At 44.7% G+C, this 16,395-nt stretch overlaps 1 non-coding gene across 1 annotated transcript; it reads right to left on the bottom strand.

The window, feature by feature from the left end:
• Window positions 1-9,594: 9,594 nt before the first annotated feature.
• LOC130841072 (U6 spliceosomal RNA) lies at window positions 9,595-9,701 on the bottom strand. The gene has a single exon (XR_009050115.1). It is a non-coding gene; the product is annotated as a U6 spliceosomal RNA (small nuclear RNA).
• Window positions 9,702-16,395: the final 6,694 nt, after the last annotated feature.

The raw sequence follows: 16,395 nt of genomic DNA, 5'->3' as shown, positions 1-16,395 counted from the left end.
GTCTACTTTTATCTTTAATAATTTCTCATACTTTGAGCTTGTTTTCTTTTTTATTTATTTTTAAAGGACTGTCTTTTTAAAAAATATTTATTTATTTATGTATTTATTTATTTATTTGGCTGCACTGGGTCTTAGTTACAGCACATGGAATCTTTGCAGCATGTGGGATCTTTAGTTGTGGCATGCGGAATCTAGTTCCCTGACCAGGGATCGAATCCGGGTCCCCTGCATTGAGAGTGTGGCATCCTAACCACTGGACCACCAGGGAAGTCCCTAAAATTTATTTTATTAAGGTATAGCTGATTTACAGTGTTTCGTTACTTTTTAAAAAAATAAATTTATCTATTGGCTGTATTGGGTCTTCATTGCTGCACGCAGGCTTTCTCTAGTTAGGGGGCCATCGGGGGCTACTTTTCATTGTGGTGTGCGGGCATCTCACTGCGGTAGCTTCTCTTGTTGAGGAGCATGGGCCTTAGGTTCAAGGGCTTCAGTAGTTGCAGCATGTGGGCTCAGTAGTTGTGGCTTGAGGGCTCTAGAGCCCAGGCTCAGTAGTTGTGGCACACGGGCTTAGTTGCTCCGTGGCATGTGGGATCTCCCCAGACCAGGGCTCGAACCCATGTCCCCTGCACTGGCAGGCGGATTCTTAACCACTGCACCACCTAGGAAGCCCCATCTCACATGTTTTATCATCTAATACCTAAGGCGAATATTTGTAGTTTTTAAATCCAGCGTCTGTTCCTCTAAAATAAGAGGACTCCCATTTCCTTTGGAGAGATTATGCCTCCCCAGATGAGTGCAAACTTGATGGGAATTGGTATCCTGGCCTCTTGCTTTGGAAACCAAAATATCTCTGGAAGTTCCTTCCATTAGATCCTTCCTGTCACCACCTGAGTTCAGTCCAGGGATGTGACCTAATCATGAAAAACCATACTCCCTCTCCTAGGATTTCAAATGGTGAACAAGATGACAAAGGAAGAGAAAATAGAACTGGACCTGATTAATTTCTATGAAGTGCTCAGGAAAAGCTGTAGAACAGTCCCTGCTACGAATTCCTCAGAGTCACCTAAGTCCTGAGCAGTCCTGGGTTTCCAGAGTTCACTTGTACCCAGTGAGCTTCTGCATCTTTCCAAGAAGTTTGTGTTGGATTAAATTAGATAGAGTTGATTTCTGTTGCATGCATGCATAGAAATCCAATTCAGGCCTCTGGTTGTGGTTCATTTTAAAGAGCTTGTGCTGAACACATTAGTTGGAGGTCTACTCAAGATCCATTCAGCTTTTCCTCTTTTTTTTTTTTTTTTTTTTTTTTTGAGAAAGTACTCCTACCCCATCCTTTAGAATTTTTGGTGTGAATAACTCTATCCCAGCTGCATAAGTGCACCTAAGTCAGTCACTAGACTTCCTCCCTTTTGACAAGTATCCTGATATATGCTGGACAGGGTATTCCATGGTCAGGGTGATTAGTCCGAGGACGGACACAGGAAGTAAGTTGGTCCTTTCATAATGAAGCCCAAGACTTCTGTTGGATGGTTGAGGTATACATACTTTCTCTGGATGTAGGTAAGGAAATATGTAACCCCAGGTGAGCTGTTGGTACCCATCTTGTGATCACAAGGGGATCTGGGCTTAGGATGAAGCTACTGTCAGGAAAGGTATAATGAAAGAGAAAGAAAGAAAAGGAAGGAAGGAAGGAAGGAAGGAAGGAAGGAAGGAAGGAAGGAATGAACCAGGTCCTTGGCATCATTGAAATGCTGTATCAAACCAGTTTTGAAGTTCAATGAGCCAAAAATCCTCTTTTTTTTTTTTTAATTGATTGGTATTGGAATTGTTACTTGCAACATAATGAGCTTAAAGATTGTATTTTCTATTTTTCCTTTTTTTAGAAAGTTGAATTATTTACAAACTTTTTTTTAAATTTCAGGTTAGACAAAAATTAAACTTTTTAAAAAATTAATTTTTGGCTGCATTGGGTCTTCACTGCTGCGCACGGGCTTTCTCTAGTTGCAGAGATTGGGAGCTAGTCTTCATTGCAATGTGCGGGCTTCTCATTGTAGTGGCTTCTCTTGTGGAGCACAAGCTCTAGGTGCGTGGGCTTCAGTAGTTGTGGCACTCAGGCTAAGTAGTTGTGGCACGTGGGCTCTAGAGCACAGACTCAGTAGTTGTGGCACATGGGCTTAGTTGCTCCACGGCATGTGGGATCTTCCCAGACCAGGGCTCGAACCTGTGTCCCCTGCATTGGCAGGAGGATACTTAACCACTGCACAACCAGGGAAGTCCCTAAAAAATTAAACTTTTTGAGATAATTATTGATTCACATGCAGTTATAAGAAATAAAACAGAGATCCTGTGTACTCTTTTTTTTTTTCAGCAATCTTAGTACACTTTAATTATTTTTAACCTTCCTACTTTTGCTATATTTTGTCGTGCATTTTAATTATACATATATTTAAAACAGAACAGAGCAATATTATCATTGTTTTTTACAGTCAATTTTTCTCTAGATTTATCCATATAGTTACTTTTCTCACTGATCTTCTTTCTTTCCTGTATTTGCAGGTTCTATCTAAGATAATTTTTTTCTGCCTTGAGAACTCTATTTTTTTATTTTTACTTTTTCAGACTTTTATTGAGATATATTTGACATACAATAAACTGTATATATTTAAAGTGTACAATTTGATTTTTTTTTCTTATTAGTAATGTATATACGGCAATCCCAATCTCCCAATTCATCCCACCGGTGTACTATTTACCCAGTTTTCCCCAACAGTAACATCTTGCAAAACTGTAGCACATACCTATCACAACCATGATATTGACATTGTTGGGTCAAGATACATAACATTTCCATCACCAGAAGGATCCCTCATGTTACCCTTTGAAAGCCTTACTTTTTTCCTTCCTACCTCCCCACCCCTCCTTACCCCCTGACAACTACTAATCTGGTCTTCATTGCTATAATCTTGTTGTTTCAAGAATGTTATATGAATGGGGTCATACAGTATATAACCTTTTGTTTTGGGGGGATTTTTTAAGGTAATTTTATTTTATTTATTTTTAACATTATATATATATATATTTTTTTTTTTGGTTGCGTTGGGTCTTCATTGCTGCACACCAGCTTTCTCTAGTTGTGGCAAGTGGAGGCTACTCTTGGTTGCAGTGTGTGGGCTTCTCATTGCGGTGGCTTCTTTTGTTGCAGAGCACGGGCTCTAGGCTCTTGGGCTTCAGTAGTTGCAGTGCGTGGGCTCTAGAGTTGTGGTGCACGGGCTTAGTTGCAGCATGTGGGTTCTTGCAGGACCAGGGATAGAACCCATGTCCCCTGCATTCGCAGGCAGATTCTTAACCACTGAGCCAGCAGGGAAGTCCTGTATGTAACATTTAGAAATGGGTTTTTGTTTTTTGTTTTTTCCTCTCAGCATAATTCTCTGGAGAGTCATACAGATTGTTGTGTGTGTCAGGAGTTAATTTTTTTAAATTAATTAATTAATTTATTTTATTGGCTGTGTTGGGTCTTCGTTGCTTCACAGGGGCTTTCTCTAGTTGCGGCGAGTGGGGGCTACTCTTCATTGTGGTGCACGGGCTTCTCATTGCCATGGCTTCTCTTGTTGTAGAGCACGGGCTCTAGGTGCGTGGGCTTCAGTAGTTGCGGCACATGGGCTCAATAGTTGTGGCTCACGGGCTCTAGAGTGCAGGCTCAATAGTTGTGGTGCATGGGCTTAGTTGCTCCGCGGCATGTGGTATCTTCCTGGGGCAGGGATCAAACCCATGTCCCCTGCATTGGAGGCGGATTCTTACCCACTGCGCCACCTAGGAAGTCCAGGAGTTAATTTCTTTTTATTGCTGAGTAGTCTTCCCTAGTATGTATGTTCTGCAGTTTATCTGTTTTACCAATGGAAGGACATGTGAACTGATTCCAGCTGTTGGCTTATTACAAAGAGATCTGCTATAAACATTAGTGCACAGATTTGTGTGTGAACATAAGTCTTCATTTCCCTGAGAAAAATTGCTCAGGAATGCAATTTCTGGGTTATATGGTTGTTGCATGTTTATTTTGGGGGGCTTTATCTTTGGGTTATTCTTTGAGTTTATCCTGTTTGGGGTTTGCTCAGCTTCTTACACGTGTAAGTGTATGTCTCTTGCCAAATTTGGGTAGTTTTCAGCTATTATTTCTTTGAGAACTGTTTCAGCCTCATCCTCTTGTCCTGTGTTTCTGGGGCTCTGATGACACAATGGTAGATCTTTTGTTATAGTCCCACAGCTCCCATGGGAGACCATGTTTTTTCAGTCTTCTTTCTCCCTGTTATTCAGAATGGGTGATTTCTATTATTAAATCTTCCAGCTCACTGCTTCTTTTCTCTGTCCCCTCCATTCTGTTGTTGAGCCCGTTCCTTGAGCTTTCATTTCAGTTATTGTATTTTTCAGCTCTAAAATTTCCATTTGGTTCTTCAGATCTTCTGCTTCTTTGCTGAAGCTTTCTATTTTTTCATTTGTTTCAAGTATATGCATAATTTCTTGTTAAAGCATTTTATCATGGCTGCTTTAAAATATTTTTCAGATAGTTCTAACATCTCTGTCCTTTGGGTGGTGGCAGCTACAGATTGGCTTTTTTCATTCAGTTTGAGATCTTCCCAGTTTTTGGTCTGATGACTAATTTTTAAGAAACACGGACATCTTAAAATTATTTTATGAGACTCTGGATCTTATTTAAGCCTTCTGTTTCAGCTGGCTTTTTCTGCCATTGCTCTGGCAGGGAAAGGGGAGGTGCTGCCTCTTTACTGCCAGGTGGAGGCAGAAGTTCAGGCTTCCCATTCAACCTCTGTTCATGTCTCACGGGTGAATGTGGGAGTTCCAGTTCCCCACATGGTCTCCACTGCCCGTTGGGTGAGGATGGCCTCATTACTGAAGAAATGAATGGAAGTTCTGGCTCTCCAGGAGGCCTCCTCTGACACCACCCCAGCAGGGAGGGGGAGGGATGCCTCGTTACTGCCAATCTGGATGGAAGTCCAGGCTCCCATGTAGTCTCCATATACCCCAAGTATGGGAGCCCTCATTACCAGCTGGCTGGGGTGAAAGTCCCCACTTCCTCCTGGCCTTCTCAGAAACCACCCCAGTGGGGGTGTGGGGGTGCCTCATGGCAAGCCTGGGGAGGGTGGAAATCTGTACTCATCACTTGGCCTTTGCTGGGATGGGTGTGGGTGGGCCCAACGTTTTTCTGTAATATTTGGCTGGAATCAAGTGGCTATTTTTGAAGTTTTCTGTTTTGTTAGGCTGCCCCTTTCCTGGCCCTTTGGCTAGGGAGAGCAGGCTTTTGTTGGGGCTGTGTTTGTGGTGCTTCCAGGTTGCTGATTTCTTTAGCTCCAAGACTGGGACATTCGAGGCAAAAAGAAAACCCAGGGAACTCACCGTCATCGTGCTATTCCTTGGATCCCGAGGTCCCTAGCCTTTCTGCCTTCTCTCCATCTTCATCTTTTTCTGTTTGCTTTATCTATAATGTCTAGTTGTACTTAGCAGAAATAGGCAAAAGTGAATCTATTGCATCTTGCCAGGAGCAGAAATCTCTCAGGTGGATACGGCTAGCTTTTTATTGCAAACGTCTAAATTTATTGCAGTTGACAATAAACATCCCATGTATGGTGTGATGGTTAAATTATGTATCAGCTGGGACTCACCATTTGTTAACATTTTGTCTCATTTGCTTTATCACTTTTTCTCTCTCACGTGTTTTTTCCTGAACCATTTGAGAGTAAGTTGGAGACATCATGTCCTTTACCACTAATATTTCAACATATTTCCTAAAAACAAGGACATTTTCTTACATAACTACAGTATAGTTATTAATTTCAAGAAATTTAATATTGATACAATACTATCATCCAATCCACAGTTCATTTTCCCATTTTGCCAGTTGTCTCAAAAGTCCTTTATAGCCCCCCACCCCGGCCCTGGCCAGGATCCAATCCAGGACCGTATCACTTTAGTTTCCTTTAGTTCCTTAACCTGTTTTTATTTTTCATGACATTGGCATTTTTGAAAACTATCATCCAGTAATTACACAGAATATCCCTCAATTATGTAGAGTTTCCCTCAATTTATCTGATGTTTCTCGCGATTGGATTTGAATTGTTTTCTGGCAGGAATATTACCTGAGTGATGTGTTTTTCTCAGTGCATCATATCAGGAGATACATTATATCAATTTGACCCTTTACTGGTGATGTTAAACCCTTGAGAGCTTTGTTAAGGGGAACCTAGTCTCTCCATTATCAAGATACTATTTTTCCTTTTGTAACTAAGAAGCATTTTTGTAGGGAGATACTTTCCTAATGAAACTTTAGTGGCAATCATCCATGGATGGTTTTTGCAGGAATCAATTATGGCTGTGAAGGTTGAGAAACTTTTTTTAGATTTAATTTTATTCCTTTTTGCTTGTAACCAAAAGAAACCGACTAAAACAAAAATTAGAATCAGAAGTAGGGGTTTGGGACTTCCCTTGTGGTCCACTGGGTAAGACTCCATGCTCCCAACGCAGGAGGCCTGGGTTCGATCCCTAGTCAGGGAACTAGATCCTACATGCATGTTGCAACTAAGAGTATGCTGAAACTAAGAAGTCTGCATGCCACAACCAAGATCCTGAGTGCAGCAACTAAGACCCAGCACAGTCAAAATATGTACATACATACATACAGAAGTGGAGTTTCATGGAACTGAACCTGAGTGTCAGCAGGTGGAATGGAATGTCTCTATCCAGTGTTTGTATGGTAAAGCCACTAACTGGGCCAGCCCCTAGGGCCTCTTGGACTCCAAGCATGAGCGCTTCATCAGGCGGGCTGTGATAGTTTGGTGGCTCTAGCTCTAGATCACTTCCAAGAGGGGTGGGTAATTGTTCTTTGAGCTCTCTAGACTGGATTAGTTACTGTATGTAAGTTCCCTACAACCCTGCCAAAGCTATGATGATACTTTGTTTTAATGTCTGTCTACCCCTCTAGACCTGGCAGCAGGCACTCAGAAACATAGCCAGTGCTCTAAGGCAGGAGTCCTCAACCCCCTGGGCCTAATGCCTGATGATCTGAGGTGCAGCTGATGTAATAATAGTAGACATAAAGTGCACAATAAAGGTAATGTGCTTGAATCACCCTGAAACCATCCCCCTCACCCCTGATCCTTGGAGAAATTGTCCTCCACGAAACTGGTCCCTGGTGCCAAAAAGGTTGGGTATCGCTGTCCTATATCAAGCTTCCATAGGCACATGGGCTGTTTCTGCACTCTCTAGTTTCCTCCTCTTGTCAGTTACTGAACAATACCAGTTGTGTTTGTGTGTGTGTTGCTGTTGTTGTTTGTTTGCTGTGGCTTTCATGATATGTTTTACTATCTGGCAGGGAATTCCCTCCTCTTTTCTTTTTCAAGACTACTGTCATATACATTTTGGAATAAGTCTGTCAATTTCCTGAAAAGTTAACTTGTATATTATTTTAGGGAGAATTAACATCTTTATAATATTGAGTTGACCCATCCAAACAAATACTCGATCTCGCCATTTGTACCGACATTTTACGTCCTTTAACAGTTTCAGTTTTTTTCCATACAGGCTTTATATAAATGTAAAGAACATTCTTTTTTTTATACATCTTTATTGGAGTATAATTGCTGTACAATGTTGTGTTAGTTTCCATTGCACAACATAGTGGATCAGCTGTATTTATACATGTATCCCCATATCCCCTCCCTCTTGAGCCTCCCTCCCACCCTCCCCATAAAGGACGTTCTTAAGTTCTAATACCTTATATGTGAATGTGAATGCTTTTTTGTTTTCTATAATTCCTAGTTGATTAAAATTGTAATGGAGAGCTATTAGTATTACATTTCTCTTGTAGCCATCAAAGTCCCTGGCTCTCCCATTGGTTCTAATAGTTTGCTTATTGTTTCTGATAGATTTTCTGTACAGGTGATCATATCTTCACAGGTAATGACAGATTTACCTTTTCCTTTCCTGTCTCTATACTGCTTATTTCATTTTCTTATCTTAGCACATTGGTCAGGACCCCCGATATTGCAGTAGTGGCAATTCTGTCTTATACCCATGTTTACAGGGAGGGCATCATTAAATATGTTAATTATAGGGCTTTTCTGTTTTGTTTTGTTTGGCCAAGGCTCGCAGCATGTGGGATCTTCGTTCCCTGACCAGGGACTGAACCTGTGCCCCCTGAGTGGGAAGGGTAGCATCTTAACCACTGGACCACCAGGGAAGTCCCCTATAGGTTTTATTATTTATTTATTCATTTATTTTTATTGGCTGCTTTTGGTCTTCGTGGCTGTGTGCGGGCTTTCTCTTGTTCGGAGAGTGGGGGCGGGGGCTGCTACTCTTCGTTTCAGTAACTGGGCTTCTTATCGCAGGGGCTTCTCTTGTTGTGGAGCATGGGCTGTAGGTGCTCGGGCTTCAGTAGTTGCGGCGCATGGGCTCAGTAGCTGTGGCTCGAGGGCTCTAGAGCGCAGGCTCAGTAGTTGTGGCGCAGGGGCTTCGTTGCTCTGCTGCATGTGGGATCTTCCCAGACCAGGGCTCGAACCCATGTCCCCTGCATTGGCAGGTGGATTCTTAACCACTGCGCCGCCAGGGAAGCCCCCTCCCCATAGGTTTTAATATATAATCAAGTTAAATAAGTTTTTCTATTCCCAGTTTCCTGAAGTTTTAAAGATTAAAATTAGGTATTGCTCTCTGAGCTTTTCCTATTTCCAATCATACAATCATGTGCTCTTTCTCCTTTAGTCCACTAATGCAATTAATAATAGTTGTAGATTTTCTGATGGTGAACCATTTGAATTGGCAGAAATGATTTCAGCTGCATGTATCAATAAGAGAATACCAGCAATTGTATCTTAGAACCTAAGGGCAGTAACATTTTCTTTTCTTTTCTTTTCTTTTCTTTTCTTTTCTTTCTTTTCTTTTGGCTGTGCATTGTGGCTTGAGGGATCTTAATTCCCTGACCAGGGACTGAACCCGGGCCCTTGGCAGTGAAAGCATGGAGTCCTAACCACTGGACTACCAGGGAATTCCCAAAGGGCCTCATTTCTTAACAAGCCGCCTGGAGATGGACGATCTCAGGTTGGTCCAGCAGCTTGATGGTGTCATCCAGTAGAAGGAGTCTAGCTTTCTATTTTGCCGACCTCAGCACACCGGCTTTTTGTCCTCATGCTAGTCACCTCATGGGTGCAAGCTGGCTGCCACATTCAAAGGCAGAAATCTGGTGGTGAAAGGGCGGGAGCAGGAACGGAACCACAGAACTGCTTTCCCATAAGTGACTCTGCTTTCACCAGCAAAGGTTAAACTTTCCCAGGCGCCTCCTCCCCCAGCTGACTTGTCCTGGTGTCATCAGTCAGGAATGGATCACGGTGCTTCTGGCTGCAAGGGAGCTTTGCATTCTGAGTGTCCGGCAGGGGAGCACGGAATGGCTGTGACAAACGGTGACTCAGCCCTTGGGGCTGGGGCACACACGCTGCTCCCAACAAGACGGGGCTCTGTCAGGAAGGAAGAGTGTGGGGTGGCAGAGACCTTTCCTCACCATTTCATCACCAGTTATACTTTTTTTTTTAAATTTTTTTTTTTAACGTGGAACCCTTCATGAATTTGCGTGTCATCCTTGCGCAGCAGCCAGGCTAATCTTCTCTGTATCGTTCCTCTTTCAGTATATGCGCTGCCCACGCGAGCACACTAGCTATCCTTTATCACTGCTTCTTTCCGCTTCAGTTTTCTGATATTTCCCCCTTCTTTGTGTACATACAGCTCATCCTCTGTATCCAAGGGTTCTGTGTCCACATATACAGAGTGCTGACTGTATTTAAAATGGCCTTTTAGAATTATAATACCGAGGTCTATGCTCTATAAATACTCTATGAGTAGTCCTCTATCGCGCATTTAAACGTCTTACTTTAATTTTTTAAACTAATAACTCTTTTTTTTTTGGCTGTGTGATGTGGTGTGTGGTAGTTCCCCGGGCCCTCCGCAGTGAAATCGCAGAGTCCTAACCACTGGACCGCCAGGGAATTCCCTAATAACCTTTTAAAACTGAGTAATAGGGACTTCCCTGGTGCTGCAGTGGCTAAGACTCTGTGCTCCCATTGCAGGGGGCCTGGGTTGGATCCCTGGTCAGATCCCACATGCTGCAACTAAAGATCCCGCAGGCTGCAGCTGAGACCCGGCACCACCAAATACATAAATGAATATTAAAAAAAAATAAAGTTGGTAAGCACAGTGCCTTGTATATTTTATTTAAAATGCCTTAAAAATAAAATAAAATTGAGTAATAATTTATATACAGAGAAATACCCAAATCTGAGGTGTACAGTTCCCTGAGGGTTTTGTTTGTTTGTTTGTTTGTTTTATTTATTTATTTAGGCTGTGTTGGCTCTTTGGTGTGCAGGGGCTTTCTCTAGTTGTGGTGAGCAGAGCTACTTTCTGTTGTTGTGCAAGGGCTTCTCAGTGTGGTGGCTTCTCTTGTTGTGGAGCACGGGCTTTAGGCATGCAGGCTTCAGTAGTTGCGGTGCATGGGCTCAGTAGTTGTGGCGCACAGGCTTAGTTGCTCCATGGCATGTGGGATCTTACCGGATCAGGGATTGAACCCGTGTCCCCTGCATTGGCAGGCGGATTCTTAACCACTGGGCCACCAGAGAAGTCCTGCCCTCTCTTTTTGAAGGTATTTATTATGACTCTACCCTTTTCATCTCTTTGCAATGGAGCCAGCCACCCTTCCACTCTGGCTACTGGTCCCTCTGACACCAGGACCCACCACCTTCCCTCTCCCCAGGTGATTCTCACAGTCTTATAGCAGAGCTTCTACATTTGAGGAGAGAACCAGCAGCCCAAGTGAGTTCAGCACCTCGTCAGCTTTGTAGGGCTTCTGTGAGCATGTTATTAATAAAGGAGGTGTCACTGGTTGCAGATATTTTCTCCCACTTTATTTGCTCGCCTTTGAGTTTTTTGACCCTACAGAAGTCTTCTGCATTTTTTTCTTTCCTTGATGGCCTCTGATTTTGGGCTCCAGGGAAGGGAAGAAAGGCCTTCTCTCTAGGATGATGAATACCTCAATCCTTGTTTCATTCTAGGACCTTCTTGGCTTCATTTTACATTCGAATATCTGACCTACCTGGTGGAAGTAGAGAGATGAGGGTCTGGTGGCTGCTTTGATGATTGGTTCTCCAGTTGTCCCAAAGCATTTATTTAATTAACCTAGTTTAAAAACTTTTTTTTTTTTTTGCCACACAGAGGCATGCAGGATCTTAGTTCCCAACCAGGGATTGAACCCTTGCCCCCTGCAGTGGAAGCTCAGAGTCTTAACCACTGGACCACCCGGGAAGTCCCCTAGTTTTCAACAGTAATGTAATGTTTTATCTTCATTGTATTGCACATTCTCATATATTGGAATAGATATTATTTTGTTCCATTGATATGAATGGGCAGTTTTCAAAAAAAAAAGAAAAAAATACATATAGATGGCTTAGATATCTGCTGAAAAAAAATCTCAATTTTCTTCATCAAGACATGTAAACCAAAATAATGAGAGAGTAATGTTCATCTGTTGGTTTGGCCAAAATTTTTAAGTGTGATAATGGGCTGTGCTGGGGAGGGTATGAGGAAATAGGTATTCTCATGTTGTGTTTGGTGTGAATATAAGTGGGTGCATGCTTTTTGGAGAACAGCAGGGCAAAAAGCATCAATAGTTGTTGTTTTTTTAAATGCATGAGCTCTTTGCCCCAGCAATTTCGCTGCTAGAAATTTACCCTAGGGATACATTTGCAAAGGCCTGCCAAAGATAAGTGCATACATATAGTTGCATAGTATGTAATCTCCAAACCCCAAATGGTTAGCTTCTTAAATGTCTATCCACTGGGAACTGCATGCATTATCTGTGGTACACGCATGCAGTGGGACCCTGCAGCCATTAAGGAGAATGGGGAAGATGTGCGTGTGAAGACACAGGCCAATCTCTACCATATGCTGAGAAAAAGTTACAGAATAGTAAACATACTGTGATGCTTCTTGTATGCATGAAATAAGTAAGTAAACATGTATGTATGTATGTATATGTGTATAGGTACATACATACTGAACTTTGGTCTAGGAGAATTTGATTTACAGGAAGCTGTTAACCTTTGGGAAGAGGAAAGTTGTTCATTTTCCCTGTGTCTTTCTGGACTCTCCCATTTTTCTAGTGATGGCATGTATTGCTTTTTTTTTAAATTTTTTTTAAATAAACTTATTTATTTATTGGCTGTGTTGGGTCTTCGTTGCTGCACACGAGCTTTCTCTAGTTGTGGCGAGTGGGGGCTGCTCTTCATTGTGTTGTGTGGGCTCCTCATTGCCGTGGCTTCTCTTGTTGTGGAGCATGGGCTCTAGGCACGTGGGCTTCAGTAGCTGCAGCACATGGGCTCAATAGTTGTGGCTCACGGGCTCTAAAGCACAGGCTCAATAGTTGTGGCACATGGGCTTAGTTGCTCCGCGGCATGTGGGATCTTCCTGGAGCAGGGCTCAAACCCATGTCCCCTGCATGGGCAGGCAGATTCTCAACCACTGTGCCACCTAGGAAGCCCCTTGCTTTTTTATTGTCAGAGAGGTTTTCCCTGGGTGTTGTGTGATGGGACATTTTTGTTTTCTTTATACCAGTTTACTTTTCTTAAATCTTAACATTTTTACGCCAAGAAAAGGGGGATTTACTGGAAAGATACCGAGGTACCTCATTCAATCAAAGGAATCTTTGGGCAACCAGCCTGCAAGAGGAGACAAGCACAGCTGGGCCTTGGGAATTTCTGGAACCAGGGGCCGGGAGGCTGGAGGCCCTTTCTTGTCTCTACTCATCTTTGTGTATCAGCCACACTCTCTCTCACTCCGCATGAAATGCAAGGAATGAACGTGGCTGCCTTATGCATCTAAGTTTCCCATCTCATGGCTCCTGCAGCAGAGGGAGACTGACCTCCGGAGTTCCTGTTTAACAAAATTCCCAGGAAGGACTTTCTCTGGCCGGGCTTGGGTCAGGTGTCCTCCCCTGGACCCAATGATTTGGGCCCGGTTGGGGGGGTCTCTAAGTGCCTGGCAGCTCCTCTGGGGTGACATGGTTGGAGAAAAACACTTCTCAGTAGAAGGGAGGGTGCTGGGAAGATAACACATTCATTTATTCTTACTCATTTACCAGGAAACGTTTATGGAGCTGTTATGTCCTAGGCTCTGGGCTATGTGCCGTGAACCCAGGAACCCAGCAAGGTCTCAGCGATCTGAGGGCTTAGGTCCCAGGGAGGGAGACAGGCTAGAAGTCATTGTCTGCCCTGGCCCGGCTCAGCCAGACCCACACTCCCTGTTCATGGAAGAAAGAGGAGCCCCTCTGTTGCCTGTGGCAGGGCCTCAGCAGGCCAGCGTGGGGACGTTTCCCCTGCAAGGTACTGATGCCTAAGGAAGGGAGCCGGCAGCCCTGGCCGCCGGGGGCAGCGCAGCTGTTCCGAGTTGCCAGCCAAGAGCCGGGAGGTGAAGGGAGTGGCTTCCTGTTGAGCGAGATCTTTGGCTCCAGCTTGGAAGTCAAGACATCGCCAGAAACAAAACTGCCAGGCAGCCCACTGAGGTTCTGTGGAATTTTCATTATAAAAGTACAAAACCCGGGCCTGGATCAGGTGCCTGACTCCATCAGTCGGCATCTCAGTCTCTCAGGCGACGGTCATCCTGAGCAAACACGGGAAAAATGCTGGCTCAGCTCTGGGCCCAGCACTGGCGGGAAGGGACTGCTGCGGGGTGGGGGAGGGGCAGGGGGGGTGGGTAAGAGCCCCTCCTGGAGACCCCTCAGGGGGAAGATTTTCTGCTGTGCTGACTCTGCAAGACATGCCTGTGGGATTCCCTGGTCTGAGCAAGACCTCCACGCAGGAGTTACAGCCCCCGGCGCAGACTCTGCAGAAAAGCGCTGTCCTGCAGAACGCGCGCGGTGCCTGCGGCTGCTGACCTAGGCGGCAGTACCTGGGTTTGGGCATCAGGGATGAGGATTTCTACTCACTGCCTCTGCACCCCAGGCTACCCTCCGACATGCTGGTTGTTGGTCCAAGTGTGATTTTGCCCCCACTTTTGTATCTAATGTGATGTGGGGCGGCGGCGCGTGTGTGAGTGCGTGCGTGTGTGCGTGTGATGTATTGTTTATACCTGATGTAGTGATCCTGATTAAACAGGATTTAGCCCGTGGTTTGGGGAAGGGACAGAAATCCCACCTGGAGGAGACCGTATGTAAACCTGAAGACACTGGACTTGGAGGTTGAGAACTTTGTTGAAGGGCACCTGCCACCCATCACTTTTGGAAGCAAGACACCACATTTCAGTCCTGCCTGGAAGGATATACGGCATCTTCAGTTGTGGCAGTGAGAATGGAATCGTGAGAGGGCGTTTTGGGAACTAAATGTGTAGGAGGTGGGCTGGGTTGGTAAGGGTTGGAAGGCACTGGTCGTGTGGTCACACCCACCACGCTCGGTAAACGGGGCGTCTTAGGCTCACCCCAGCACCCTCCTGTGCCTGCATCCGCAGCCTCGTGGTGTCGGGCAGCAAAGGCTGAACTGGAGAGAAAAGCCAAGGTTGGTTTGGGGCCAAGACCATGGGTGAAATGAGGCAGAAGCCACAAGAAAGCAGAGACCACACAGTAGAAAGAGGATATACAAAGTGGAGAGAAGAGGAAGACGTGAGAGGAGCCCAAAGCAGACAGGGCAGAGGCAGGAGTGGCCAGTCCCCAGGGCTGCCTTGGCCTCTGACATTGGTCCAGGTTGTCCCAGTTGGAAACCTACAGGAAACCAGGCTGGTGGATCTGACTCTTGCAAAGAAGCTACTGGTAGGTAGGGACCCTACCTGGAGCCCCCACGGCTTCTGCTTTTCACGCTGTGAGGTCTCTCCTTCCTCCTGGGGGCCATGGCTCATTCGTCTCTTTAATCAGAGCAGCTGGCCCTGTGCAGGGAATCTTGTAGATGCCTATTGATGTTTAAATAAATACCTCATTTATCACAATAGTCCTTGGTCCAGCCCATCCCCAGAGGCTGTGGAATAAGCAGCAGCACAGGTTTTAGATTCAGTGCCTGTATCAGCCACGTGCAAGGAGGTGAGCTGGGCCAGGGAGATGCCTTCTGGGCATCTGAAGTGGAAAACGAGTAATGAAGAGGCCGTCGCAGGAGCTGAGGCTTCAAGGACATGTGGGGAAATGGACAAGCTGTGTGGACACTCAGTTTCCTTGCTTGTAACAGGGGGGCAGTTATGAAGGACCTCACAAGTAGAAGAAGGAGACTGCAAAATGGTGGACGTGAAAGGGTTTTGTGACCTGTAAAATGAACACAGGTGTCCATGCTCAGTAACGCTGATAATAGGGAGTTCCCTGATGGCCTAGTAGTTAGGATTCCAGGCTTTCACTGCTGTCAGGGAACTAAGATCCTGCAGGCCACGGGGCATGGCCAAGAAAAAGAAAAGAAAAAGAAAAAAAGGCTGATTTTAAGATTCATGCATTTTGTTTTGTTTTGGTTTTTGTTTTTTAAATGTAAATATCATCAGGTATCATCTCTATGCTTTTTTTTCCTTTTTAAAAATTTTTTCTTGGAGTATAGTTTATTTACAATGTTGTGTTTGTTTCAGGTGTACAGCAAAGTGAATCAGTTATACATATAGATATATCCACTCTTTAAGATTCTTTTCCCATATAGGTCATTACAGAGTATTACGTAGAGTTCCCTGTGCTGTACAGTAGGTCCTTATTAGTAAGTCTTATGCATGGTTGCCCATCTACTTGTGTGACTGTAACAGGGAGAAGAACCTCTGTATTCTGTTACAAAGTAGTCACTGAAGGTATGTTGCCTATAAGCTTAAATTATGCACAACAGCCCATCCCCTGGAACGCTGCCTCCCAGGTGAGGAGCAGTTGTTTAGCTCCCGGGAAACATCCTGACCAGGCCCACCTGCGAATGGCTGCAGCAAGGAAGAAATCCGTTTCCGAGTCTGGCCGGAACCAGGACTTTACCCCCTCCTCTTTCAGCATAAAAGAAGCCTGAATTCTAACTCAGGGAAGGTGGTTTGTAGGACACTAGCCCACCAACCTTTTGATCTGCTGGCTTTCTTTATGACGTCACTATTCCTTGCCCCCATAACTTGTCACTCGATTTATGGGCCTGTTGTATGTCAAGCAGTGTAAGCTAGCCAGGGGTCTTGCTGCTTGTGGCCAGCCAGCTCTGGCTGGGGAATTTTGGGGTAAGGTCTTAGCAGCTGCCAGGACCACTTGTCCTGAGGATCTTCCCTTTAAAATTCCCTGGCTGCCCCAGCTCTTGGCAGCGAGCGAGGAATCAGCATCTGGGAGCCAACGGGTAAATCACGCCAGTGTGTACGGCTGGAAACTTTATTGCCTCTCCGTTT

The sequence above is a fragment of the Hippopotamus amphibius genome, chromosome 17 (genome assembly GCF_030028045.1).
Source record: "Hippopotamus amphibius kiboko isolate mHipAmp2 chromosome 17, mHipAmp2.hap2, whole genome shotgun sequence".
Classification (NCBI taxonomy): domain Eukaryota; kingdom Metazoa; phylum Chordata; class Mammalia; order Artiodactyla; family Hippopotamidae; genus Hippopotamus; species Hippopotamus amphibius.
The sequence above is the reverse complement of the archived record's forward strand: the minus strand, read 5'-3'. Positions and strand labels throughout refer to the sequence as shown.